Source organism: Carettochelys insculpta, chromosome 7 (assembly GCF_033958435.1).
Source record: "Carettochelys insculpta isolate YL-2023 chromosome 7, ASM3395843v1, whole genome shotgun sequence".
NCBI classification, from domain to species: Eukaryota; Metazoa; Chordata; order Testudines; family Carettochelyidae; genus Carettochelys; species Carettochelys insculpta.
Genome location: NC_134143.1, coordinates 9355413 through 9367840, shown reverse-complemented (window position 1 = coordinate 9367840; position 12428 = coordinate 9355413).

Genomic DNA, 12428 nt, shown 5'->3' with positions numbered 1-12428 from the left:
CAGAAACCTGGATCTCAGGAACCCCAAACTTTTGGTGTTTGGGTTGAGTCACACAGCTGATCTGTGCGTTGTGACCAGTCCCTCTTTCCCTAGAATGCAAAATCCAGAGCAGAACTCAACACCCCAAAACTTTGGAGAAGCTCTGGTCTGGATGAAGATCGGAACTCCCCAGCCTGAATCCAGCTCTGACTTTGACTGTGGCCAGTTCTATGATTTATTTCAGACTCCTGAAAGATCTGTCTCTTATAGGGAGCCGCCTGACAACCCTGATCCCTGACAGAAGGGGAAAGCAAGTAGAATCCCCACAGCTCTCCTCCTGATCTCTGCTCACCCCAGAAGCAGCAGGAAATATGACAGGATGAGGATGGAGAGGGGTGCCTGGTAAACCCCTGCCAGGGCGCAATAAATCATTGTCAGGCAGCTTTGCTCCAAGTTTCAGCTGTGGAGAAGAAACAGCGAGACACAATGAATTCAAAGGAAAAGGGAGCTGACGGATAATCCGATGCAATTAGGAGAAAGATAAATCAGCCTGTGATTTAATCCAGAAGAGGGGCAGGAAGGGATCTCAGGCAGACAAGGGTCTGTGTGCTAAGTGGGACCTTATGGGATGAAACTGACAGAAAGGTCGCCAGGCCACAAAATCCTAAGCACAAATTGGAAAGCAATAGATCTGGGGCTCTGCGAGTGACAGAGAGGTGACCGTGCTGAGAGCTAAGGGAGCCTGCCATTCCGTGCAGCGGAAGAGATCAGTCTGCAAAGTTGGCAAGAGGCTGCAATTGTTCCAGGGAAGAGGCTGGTTCTCAACCGTCAGGACAGCTGCACTCCTCCCATGCACACACCCTGGCAGAGGAGACCCTAGTGGTTGCTCTCAACATGGCCCGGAAGAAGAGCCGGAGGCGGGTATGTTGGGTTTCAGGTAATAGCTTCATTCATAGCATGGATCCATGTGACTGGCATTTCCGCCCTCGTCAGCCCACGTTAGAAAATACTTTTTAAAACCACGTTAGTTTTCTCTTTTTGAAATGAAACAAACTCAATTCTTCCCTCATAGGTCATGTTTTCTAGATCTTGAATCTTTTTTGTTGCTCTTCTCTGGACTCTCTCCTAGGGGTACACGTAAGCCATCCTAACGTGCTGTGGAAGCGAAATGCACAAAGGACACAAATCCCCTTAACACTGCCCACCGGGATCCCACAAGGACCAAAAAAAGGAAGAAGACTGGAAAGAGACTTGATAGCAGCTTTGAAGTACCTGGAAGGGCCTGACAAGGAGAAGGGAGAAAAAAATTATTCCCCTTAACCTCTGAGGATACAACAAGAAGCAACGGGCTCCAAGCCAGGTCTACACTCCAGTGAAAAAAATCTATTTAAGATCCACGACTCCACCTACATAAATTGCACAGCTGGAGTCGACGAAGTAGAAATCGATTTTTCTCGCTGTCCCCGCAGCGGAAGAAACTCTCCCATTGACTTCCTTTACTCCTCACGACAGCAAGGAGTACCGGGGTCGACGGCGGAGCCCTGATGGTTCGATTTATCCCGGCCTCACTAGATGTGCTGAATCAAACCTGCAAGATTAACCATCGTGCCGTCAATCTTCCGATAAGCGTAAATGTACCCTAAATTGCAGCAGGGAAAGTGTAGATTGGACATTATCCACCTTGACAGTCAGGAATTTTTTCCTCAATATGGGAATAAATTGCCTCGGGAGATTATGGACGTCACGGGAGCTACTGAAGAGCGGGTTGGATAGGCGTCTGTCGGGGATGATCTTAGGTGGTTCTTGGCTCTGCCACAAGGGCAGGAGATTGACCTTGATGACCTCTCGAGGTCCCTTCCAGTTCTAGTGTTGTATGATTAATTCTGGGTTTGCAGGTGTGTAATACTTGTTTGGGGAGAATTACAACATTCCAGTAGTGACTTTAACCCTTACATCACTGATTCAAACATTAAGGGTGGGTGGAGCTTAACCTAGCCTTTTGCTCGCAATACAGGTGGGACAGGGAGCAGAAAACACACTCTTGAAAGTCGCCCAGAACTGCCCACTCTAAAGGCTTTTGAGCTCTCGCTGACTGATACCTGAGCCCCTGCTATTACTGCCTGTTCATACTAGGTTCTGTGGCTGCCAGTTGGCTTGGGAATCGTTGCTCAAAAAGCTCCCCAAGGCCCTGCTGCCTCCCTTCCCCGGCATCCCCCTGTGCAAACACAACCCCAGCCGGCACACTGACCCACAAGGCTAAGCCTCAGAACACCTCTGCAGCCTGCTACGGGTGGTTTGTAGCGGCAGTTGTGTGCCACCTACTGGTTAATGGGAGCTGTTGCACAGATTCCCTTTTTTTCCATGTGGGCTTTGTCGTATTTGAGGGGGGGGTGCGTGTGTGTCTGTTTGTTACCGGACAGGAGCTGTACATGCAGGAGGGAGGCTTGTGCCACTTACAACAAAATAGGCTTTTCTTTGCTGTTCTGCCTCATGCTGGGTCACACTTTGTGTTAGTTTGTTTCCTAATATGCAAGGGGGTGCCAGGTGCAGTGTTCATACTGTCAGAGCTGGGGCAATTAGGACTGGTGCTGGCACGAAGGATTATTGATTTGAGTCAATGTTCCCTCTAATTTTTTCCATCTATGGTCAGAATAAATGTTGGCACTTGCACCGAGGCACGTGCAAAGGTGCACCACCCAATAGAAACACACGCTGCCAACAGTGTGCGCTCTGCTAATCAGGTGGGTGTTACCTGTATCTCTCCTGGGTGGCCGCCCAAGAGCTCAGGTTACAGGGAACGTTGCTCTGAACCCTTCAGAGCATGGTAGCTATGAGAGTCATCACTGGCTTAAATGGGCAGCATTTTATATCCCCACTGTGATTGCAGCATCAAACACCAGCCTTCTTGCTTCGCTGTTTAATCGTCCATCAACTGGACGTAGTAGCCCAGGCCTATGGTCCAACCAAGGCCAAGTGCTTTAGAGGGAACGAATGATCATGAAATGATCCCTCCTGCCACCCAATCTCAGCTTCTGGCAGTCCAAGGACAGTCCACCACTTCAACATCTGGAACTAACCTCCATCAACACATCTGGTTCTTTTTTTTTTTTTATTAACCCCATTTTAGTTGTGGCCTTTACAATACTGGATAATCCTTTTCTACGTCTTTGTTGATCCTTTCCTCCACCCCAAAGAATTATAATAGATGGGTGAGGAATGATTTCCCTTTACAAGAACCATGCTGACTTTTCCAACCCATCTTCAGAGAGGTAACTGTGTTAGTCTATATGGTGCCACAAGACTTCTTGTTGTTCTCGAAGCTACAGACTAACCGATAGTTTGGAGCATAAGCTTTCGTGGGCAAAGACCCGCTTCGTCAGATGCGTGAGAAGCGGGTCTTTGCCCACAAAAGCTTATGCCCCAAACTATCGGTTAGTCTATAAGGTGCCACAAGACTTCTTGCTGTTCCCAACTAATCATGTTCATCTAGGGGTCAGCTAATTCTGTTCTTTACTGTGGCGTCCACCAGTTTACCTGGTACTGAAGATAGGCTTACATGCCTATCATTGCCAGGATCACCTCTGGAACATTTACAAACTGGCACCACATGAGCTGTCCTCCTACTGTCTGGTACGGAAGCTGATTTAAATGACTTACCACAGTTTGTCGTTCTACCATTTTAAATGTGCGTTCCTTCAGAACTCTTGGGTGAATACCATCTGGCCCTGGGGACTTATTACTATTTCATTTACAAGGTTGTTCCAGAACCCCATGAATCTAGAACGGTTCCTCAGATTTGTCACCTGAGAAGAATGGCTCATGCGTGCTCTGGCAGTGAAGAATGAGGCAAAGAATTTGTTTCCTTTCTCCACAGTGGCCTTTTCTTCCTTAATCGCTCCTTTAGCGCCTCAGTCATCGAGTGGCCCCGCTGGTTGTTTAGCGGGCGTCTTGCTTCTGACGTACAGCTGAATCCCATTTATCCAGTCTAATCCGGACCAGGGCCGGCTCATGTGGCCCAAACGCCAGATGACTGGAGAATGAGAAAATGCAGTGTTGCAACACCATCTATAGGCAACAGGAGAGATCTCCCATTTCTGGCCCTGGGGTTGCGGGTACTCTGTAAATGTGGCAAAAGTTCCGGATGGGTCATATAAGAGGGTGTGTGGTACGGCTAACCTCCTTCCTGGGCTCTGGGCCTCTATTCAGTCCACTGGCCCTATGGCAAGGATGCTGTTGCCCTTCTTGGGACGGAGGGGTGGCCTGAGGGGGACCCGGGCCCCACCCACTTGTTCTGGGTTCCGGCCCAGAGACCCTGTGTGGCTGCTATTGGTGGGGAAGGGCTCCCCTTGCCCTGGACGCTGTAGCTCTTCTCCTGGGCCTCTTCCCCAGATGATCCCACCCCAGCCCCAGACCTCCTCCAGGTAGTGGCACCAGCACCACGTTCTCCCTCCTGGATAGACTCCCCCGTGCAATCAGCTCTTTCTGGACTCACGTCGAATCTCAGGGTGACCTAGACAGGGGCCCCAGCCCCTCGCTGCTGAGAAGTCCTCCCCTCCTCCGCTGTTCCAAGACAAACTCCTCTTGCTTCTCTCCACTGGCTCTCCTCGGTCATCCCCTCCCACCCTGGCAAAGGGTTTTTAAAGGCAGTCCTAAGTGGGACCAGCTGGCCCCACTTGACCCAGGGCAGCCTCCGCCCCAGCTGCTCCCACTCCGTCTGTTTGCTAGTTCAGCACAGCCCCGCTTTTCCCGCTTATACTCACTCCCCCGGCCTCAGCCTGTCACAGGTTCTGCTGCGCATTAGCAAAAAAAAACCCCAAACTGGCAGTAATTATTATCTTGTTGCCCTTCGGATTTGTGTTTTCGGCCTGCCTAATTATACTTGGCCAGAGTTCATACTCCGTCCTTACACACCAAACCCCCAAAAGAAGCAATTCTGCAGCACCTTAAAGACTAACCAATTTATTTATTAGGTAATGAGTTTTTGTGCATAAGACCCATTTCTTCAGATTCTCACACCACGGTTTGCACCTCTTTCTTTCTAGTTTCCTCCATGGGATTTCATTTTATTTTTTGAAGATGCCTTTCTTGCCTCTCATCCCTTCTTTTCCTTTGTGGTTTAGTCATGGTGGCATTTGTGGTGCAGGGGGGATAACTCTCTTACTATGTTTCTTTAATTTGGAGGCATATATGTAATTTGAGCCTTGGACATGGGTTTTTTAAAAGTTTCCTTGCAGTTTGCAAGCATTTCACTTTTTAACTTCTGTTTTTCTTCTTCGTGTGTGTATTTCCCCTTTCTAAAATGACAACTGCTGCTGTGGGGAGCTTCTTCAGTGACCCTCCTCCAAAAAGTTAGATTTAATGATATTGTGGTTGCTGCTACCAACCAGTTGACACATTTTGACTTCTTGGACTACGCTCAGTGCTCCTCTGAGGACTAAATCGAGACTCATCTCCTGCTGTGAGTTCCAGGCTAGACGAGTCAATCAGCCGTCATTCATGATGTCTAGAAACTTCACCTCTCTTTACCATCCTGCGTGATGGTCCAAGTCGATAAGGGAATAGTTGAGATTGGTGTTCCCTGTAAGCTGAGTCCTTGAGTGGCCATTCTGGAGAGATTCAGGTGCCATCCAGCTGATTAGCAGAGTGTCCAGAGCCTGTGTTTCTATTGGTGGTGCACAGCTTCACCCGCCTTAACAAAATGTATTCCACCCATGGATGGAAAAATGAGAGGGAATCTTGGTTGAAAGCCTCTGTTATTATTGAATTTTCTGTTTTTATGACATCCGTAATCTCCCTGAACATTTCACAGTGAGTAGGCTGTTGCTGCTGCTATAGTCTTATTATTCACGCATAGAAGTTCTATCCATCGGTGATCATCAAGTGACCCCTCCCTTGTTGACATTTCCAGCCTCTGACAAACAGAGACTGGGGACGCCTTCCTACCCATCCTGGCTAGTAGCCATTGGTGGGCCCACTCCCCATGTATTTATCTAGCTCTTTTTGAACACTGTTATAGTCTTGGGATAGGTCTTCACTCCAGGGAAGATCAATCTTACCACAGTCAATCTTCTGGCATTTAATCGAGCGCTTCTGGTAGGGATGCACTAAATCAAACTAACAGAGTGCCGAGGTCATCACCGGTATTCCCGGCTCTCATTAGGACTAAGGGAAGTCGACGTGAGTGAACGCTTTCGTTGACTTTCCTTGTTGGAGATAGCACGGAAGCCCACATTAAGGTGAGTCAACTTCAGCTACTTAATTAACATAGCTGGAAATTCTATCTTCTGCTGTAGTGTAGACCTGTCCTAGGCCTTCACACCATCCTCTGGCGAGGAGCTCCATGGGTTGGCAGTGCGCTGCGTGAAGAAAAGCTTCCTTTCGTTAGTTTTAAACCTGCTGCCCATGAATTTCATTGGGTGACCCCTGGTTCTTATGTTATGGGAACAAGTAAATAACTTTTCCTTACTTACTGTCTCCACACCAGTCATGATTTTATAACCCTCTATCATATGCCCCTTTAGTGTCCTCTTTAAAAAGACTGGGACTTTTCAGTTTAAAAATCTGCTCTGATATGGAGCCCGTTCCAAACCCTTAATCATTTTTCTTGCCCTTTTAGGAACCTTTTCCAATGCCACGACATCTTTTTCTGAGATGAGGCGACTACACAGCATTCAACATGTGGGTGCGCTGTGGATTCATACAGAGGCAATAAGGTACTGTCTGTCTTACTCACTAGGGCTATGTCTACCCTACACGGTCTGGCAACAGAGTTGTGTCGACAGAGTGCATCTACGCACAAAAGACGATCAACAGCGCAAGCCGGTCTGTAGCCAGAGAGTGGCCAGACTGCCCGGCCCTCTGTCTGCAGAATGGCTGACTGGAAACTCTGCAAACGGGGCTGCCTGAGGAACCGGAATCTCTGTCTGTCGTCAGAAATGTCCACGCTGCGCTTCTGTCAACAGAGTGTTATTCCTTGAATTTCCAGCTATGTGTACGCCAGAAGCAGCTGTCGACAGGTTGCTGCCACACACAACTTGCTCTGGCGACAGAGAGCTGAAAGACTGCACTGCTCTCTGGTGACAGAAAGCGAAATCAAGTATCAGAGAGGTCGCCGTGTTAGTCTATAAGGTGCCACAAGACTTCTTGTCGTTCTCAAAGCTGCAGACTAACAGATACTTTGGAGCATAAGCTTTCGTGGGCAAAGACCCGCTTCATCAGATGCATGAGTGGGGGGTGGTTTCAGAGGGGTATTTAAAGAGCGGGGTCCCAGTAAGAGGGAGGGCCAGAGCTGACAAGGTCTATTCAGCAAGGTGGAAATGGCCCGGTATCAACAGTACTTATCAAGAGAGGAAAAAAAACAAGTCAGATCAGACAGGGGGATGTGAGCCTTGGTCAGAGTCTAATGGGGAGATACTAGCACCCAGAGCAGAGAAGCTGCCTGTGTAAGCTGCGAGCCTCTCCCCGTCTCTGTTTAATCCACGGTTAATGGAGTCAAATGTGCAAATAAATTGCACTTCAGAGATTTCTCTCTCCATTTGATTTTTGAAATTTTTTTGTTTCAGAACTGTCACCCTTAAATCTGCCACTGGGCATCCAGGGAGATTGAAGTGTTGTTCCCCCACAGGCTTCTGTACATCACCGTTCCTGATGTCTGATTTGTGTCCACTTATTCTTTTACGGAGAGACTGTCCAGTTTGGCCAATGTAAATTGCAGCGGGGCATTGCTGGCACAGGATGGCTTATACTGTATTAGTAGATGTGCAGGTAAAGGAGCCCCTGATGGTATAGTTGGTGTTGGGTCCTGTGATGATGTCACTGGTGTAGATATGTGAGCAGCGTTGGCAGCGAGGACTGTTGCAGGGGCTGTTTCCAGGCCTAGAGCCACTGGTTTGTGATTCATCGTGGCTGGTGAGGATTTGTTTGAGGTTGGCAGGCTGTCTGTAGGCGAGGAGAGGCCTGCCTCCCAAGGTTTGTGAGAGTGAAAGATCATTGTTCAGGATGGGCTGCAGATCACTGATGATGGGCTGGAGAGGCCTTAGGTGGGGGCTGTATGTGGTGGTCAGTGGTGTTCTCTTGTTTTCCTTGCGAGGCCTGTTTTGTAGCAGGTGGCTTCTGGGTACCGTCTGTGTCTATCAGTCTGTTTCCTCACTTCCTTAGGTGGGTATTGTAGTTTGAGGAAAGCTTGGTAAAGGTCCGGCAGCTCTGCAAACGGCCGCTGGGCAACAGGAAGCCCTCTCCGTCGACAGAAACATCTGCACTGCGCATCTGTCAACAGACTGTTGTGCCTCAAACTTTGGAGGGAAAATGCTGTCGAGACAGAAGGCTCCCGTCTGTCGACAGAACTCTCCAGTGTAGACACAGCCTTCGAGGGATAAGGCTGTTGAGACAAATGCAGAGTTCTGTCGAGACTCTGGTGACAGAATGCTTTGTGTGGGTGAAGAGCTCCCTGGGTTATGTTGACAATACTGCCTAGTGTAGACACAGCCTGTTGTGTTTTTTAGTGATTCCTAATGGTCTCTTTGCTTTCCTCACCCTGCTACTGCACATGGCGTCGTCTTGGGTCATTCTCTGGAAACGTCACCTCAAAGATCTCGCTCTGGCGTGGTAATAGTTAAATTATTCCCCATCGTTTTGTACGCACGGCCGGATTATTTTTTGTGATGTGCATTGAGTTGCCTTTCTCAACATTAAAATATAACCCTGCTTTCTCTGCCCTGACTGAGGGGGCTCGTGCTGCAGAGGGCCCTTGGCGAGAGCGGCCCCTTTGCACTCAGAAGGCGTGGACTGGATTGTGGATGGAAAACTCTTTATTTCTGATCTCCCCGCAGAAAATCCCCCATCTGAACAAGAGCCAGGTAATATTGTTCCTCACATACACCCCTGTCTCGAAGGCATATACCTTTGAGGCACTCAGGCAGGGTCATAGGTAGAGAGAGAGAAATGTGGCCAGACTGCACCTCTCACCCACAGGCTGCAGTTCCAGAACTGCTCCAGCACCAGTATGGGATGACGGCGGCTGATAGCTAACTGCAGTCATTACGAATGACGGATCCTCGCAGTGCTGGAGTGGGAGAAGGTGTGTGCAGCGGAGACGACAGCCACCCCGAGCCTTGGGGCACAGTGGGAGGGGGCTCAGCTCTGCACATCCCCTAAGGGGCGGAGCCAAGGTTAGAAGGGGCGGGGCCAAGGGTGGTCAGTATTTAGAACAGCCAGGACTAGGGCACTGGCCCGCTCCCCGGCCTCTCTGAGACCCACACAGAGCAGTAGTGGCGGATGGAGCTCTGGCCCCCTTTGACATACCAAGCCCTGAGGCATCTGCCCCCTTCTCCCCACATTGGCACGCCTGGGTGGGTAGATTCTCCTAGGGGGAATACACAAAGGACGTGAGGCCTTGGAGAAGGCCGTGATGCAGTACATGTAGTACAGAATGGGACCCAAATGACATTAAAATGGGATTGGCTGGCCATTTGTCCTGGGTAGGCTCAAGAGGATCCGCTCAGACTAAAGACTGTTTTGTCCCCCCACCAAAAAAAATGTGTTTCACAAAGGGCTGGATTTCAGCTGTGCTTTTTCCCAGTGGGAAAACCTGAACCTCGGAGAGTGTGTGTGTGTGTGTGTGGGCCAGGGGGAGGGATCCATTTTGAGTTGCGATTAGTTGCTTCCCCTTATTTTTAACTTCTCTTCTGCCCCCTACATTTTTCAGTAGGGTGGGAGGACGAGGCAGCTTAAAAGGCAAACCTGCCACAAGCTACAAGGTGTGTGGGGGGTGATCAAAAAGGGAAATCAAGTCACTTCCCTGAAAGGTGATATTTCAGGACGTGGACATGAGGCGCCAGGCGGCTCATCCCCACCGGCCCTAATTCCAATGCAAAGTGACACGTCGTTCCCCTTGCATCAACGCTGAGGTCGCGGGAATTCCTCTGCGCAAAGGGGGAACGGTGCTGCTGCTCAACAGAGCCTTGACTACATATAGCTCCTACAAAGCCCCTCTGGGAAGGACCGGAGCACTCCTTCCTTCTGCATGGAAGTGAAGGGAGGCCTTTGTGCACAAGCCCAGAGCTTTCCACAGACCTCCAGTAGACAGCCCCATCCACAGCACCGGTTCAATCCGTCTTTGTGCTTTAAAGCTCTTTCTCATTTGGAGCATGGAGGAATTCATCTCACAAGTTCTCAGGTCAAATCAAAAGCCCCTCTGTGTTTTTGTTTTTGTTTTACTCCTACTCAATTGTCTGTGCGTTTGCCCCAGTGAGGAGAACTAAGTGAATCTCAGAATTTGGCCTTTCCGCAACGGGGCACATGCACAGGTAGGGTGAAAGAGCAGCTCCCCCGTTGCAGTCTGCAGGATTCTGTCATTGATTTTGGCTTTTACTCTGGACCTCTCGGTGGAAGGAAGTAATAAAGGAGCTCTCCTGCCACACACAGACTGCTGTGTGCATCGCATGGGGGTGGGGGAAGGCAAAGCCGCGGTAGCACAAATTTGACAGGCAGCCACGTTGTCTGTCTCAGGTTTTCTGATGTCAAAGATGGCTCATGAGATAGACGCTGGTGTTACTGATTAATCTTACTTGTGCACATGTCATTACTTCTCCCTTATGCCTTGCCAAGAGCTTTTTATTTTTTGCTACACTAGGAACAAAATCTCCAGTGGGTCTCCTGAGCATTACAAATTGCAGACTCTGTCTCTTTGGCCCCTGCATTAATTTTCTTCAAGTGACACCAAGGGGCCAATATGTTAAGGTTACACTATTGCTTTGACAAAATTCTAGCTTTTATTTATAACCATGTGTGTAAAAAGCAGCAGACTGGGCTTGCGTAGCCCTGTTGTGCAGGGAATTGTTTTGCCACACTGGCACGGAAATTGCTTCCACTTTCTATACTTGCTGAGGTGTGTGGTTTTGCTGTGTGTGAATGCCTGCCTCCCCTTTTTCTGACACGTGGGGTTGGGGCTGGACTAAAATGCTACATTTAGGTCACTGCTCTTCTCTTTCCGACCCTCCAGGAGGATCTGGTCACAGGCACAGGCTTGATTCGCTTCACCTTTCCTGTTCTTGATCACAATGGACTGAACTACGGGCAGGACAACAGATGGCCATGAACGGGGCACTCAGGAGACACTTTTCAAACAGCTGGAGGGCATTGATTTTGCTGACGACGTCACCCTCCTTTCACACCGACATGAAAGCATGGAAGAAAAGTTTGTAACACTCCACAAAACTGCTTCAATGACTGGACCGAGCATTAACAAGGGAAAGGCCAAGACAATGAGGGTCAACCAGTCCAACTATACCACCATCACACTGGGAGAGGATGACCTAGAAGGGGTGGAGCAGGTCACCTACTTAGGCAGTATTATTGGCAGAGATGGAGGAACAGACAGATCTGTCCACAGGGAGGGATGGCTCAGTGGTTTGAGCATTGGCCTACTAAACCTAGGGTTGTGAGCTCACTCTTTGAAGGGGGCATTTAGGGTTTTGGGGCAAATAGATTAAAGAAAGAGTAGGGGATTGGTGCTCGGTCCTGCCCAAGGGGCAGGGGACTGGACTCAATGACCTCCCAAGGTCCCTTCTGGCTCTATGAGATGGGTCTCTCCATATATCAGTGCTAGAATAGGGAGAGCAACAGGTACGTTCAAGCCTTTTTGCCCCATATGGAGATCACAATCATATCTGTGAAGATGAAACTGCAGATCTTCAGCACAAATGTGCAGGACGCGCTCTTGTATGGATGCGAGACCTGGCGTACTAAAAAGTCTTCAAATCACAAGCTACAGACACTCATACACGGTTGCCCGAAGTACATCCTTTGCATCAAATGGCAAGACGTCATCGCAAGTGAGGAGCTTTGGAAGAGAGCAGGACAAGAACCACTTGACGTTTAAATCAAGAGAAGAAAGTGGGGATGGCGAGGCCACGCTCTCAGAAAAACAGCATCCAGCAGAGTCCGTCCAGCTCTCACATGGAAACCTCCAGGAAAACACAAAAGAAGACGACTTTGGACAATGTGGAGAAGGTCTACTGAGACTGAAGGACAAGTAGGGTGCTTCTGGGGTCAGCTAGAAGTTTCGTCCCAAGACAGAGTGAAGTGGAGGAGACTTGTAGATGGCCTACGCTCCACATGGAGTACAAGGTTTCAAGTCAAGTTGATTCAAATATGCATTGTACCAATCATTTACTGGTGCAAAAGGCATAAAACTGGAGTAAGGGGTGAATCAGGCCGAGTGTCGGAACAAGTATGCAAAGTGCAAATGGTACATAATATATCTCCATTGTGTCCCACGGACCCAGTCTCCTGTCGTCTTGTCTATTACAGGCACAGGTGTGGACCTTATATACAGTGAGGGCTTCTGTGGGACTATAGGGGATCACTGAGATCAGGGGTGGGACATTCAGAGCCAGGGCAGTGAGGCGTCCTGCTCTGTCCTGCTATATACAGTCACTAGGGAGGGGAGA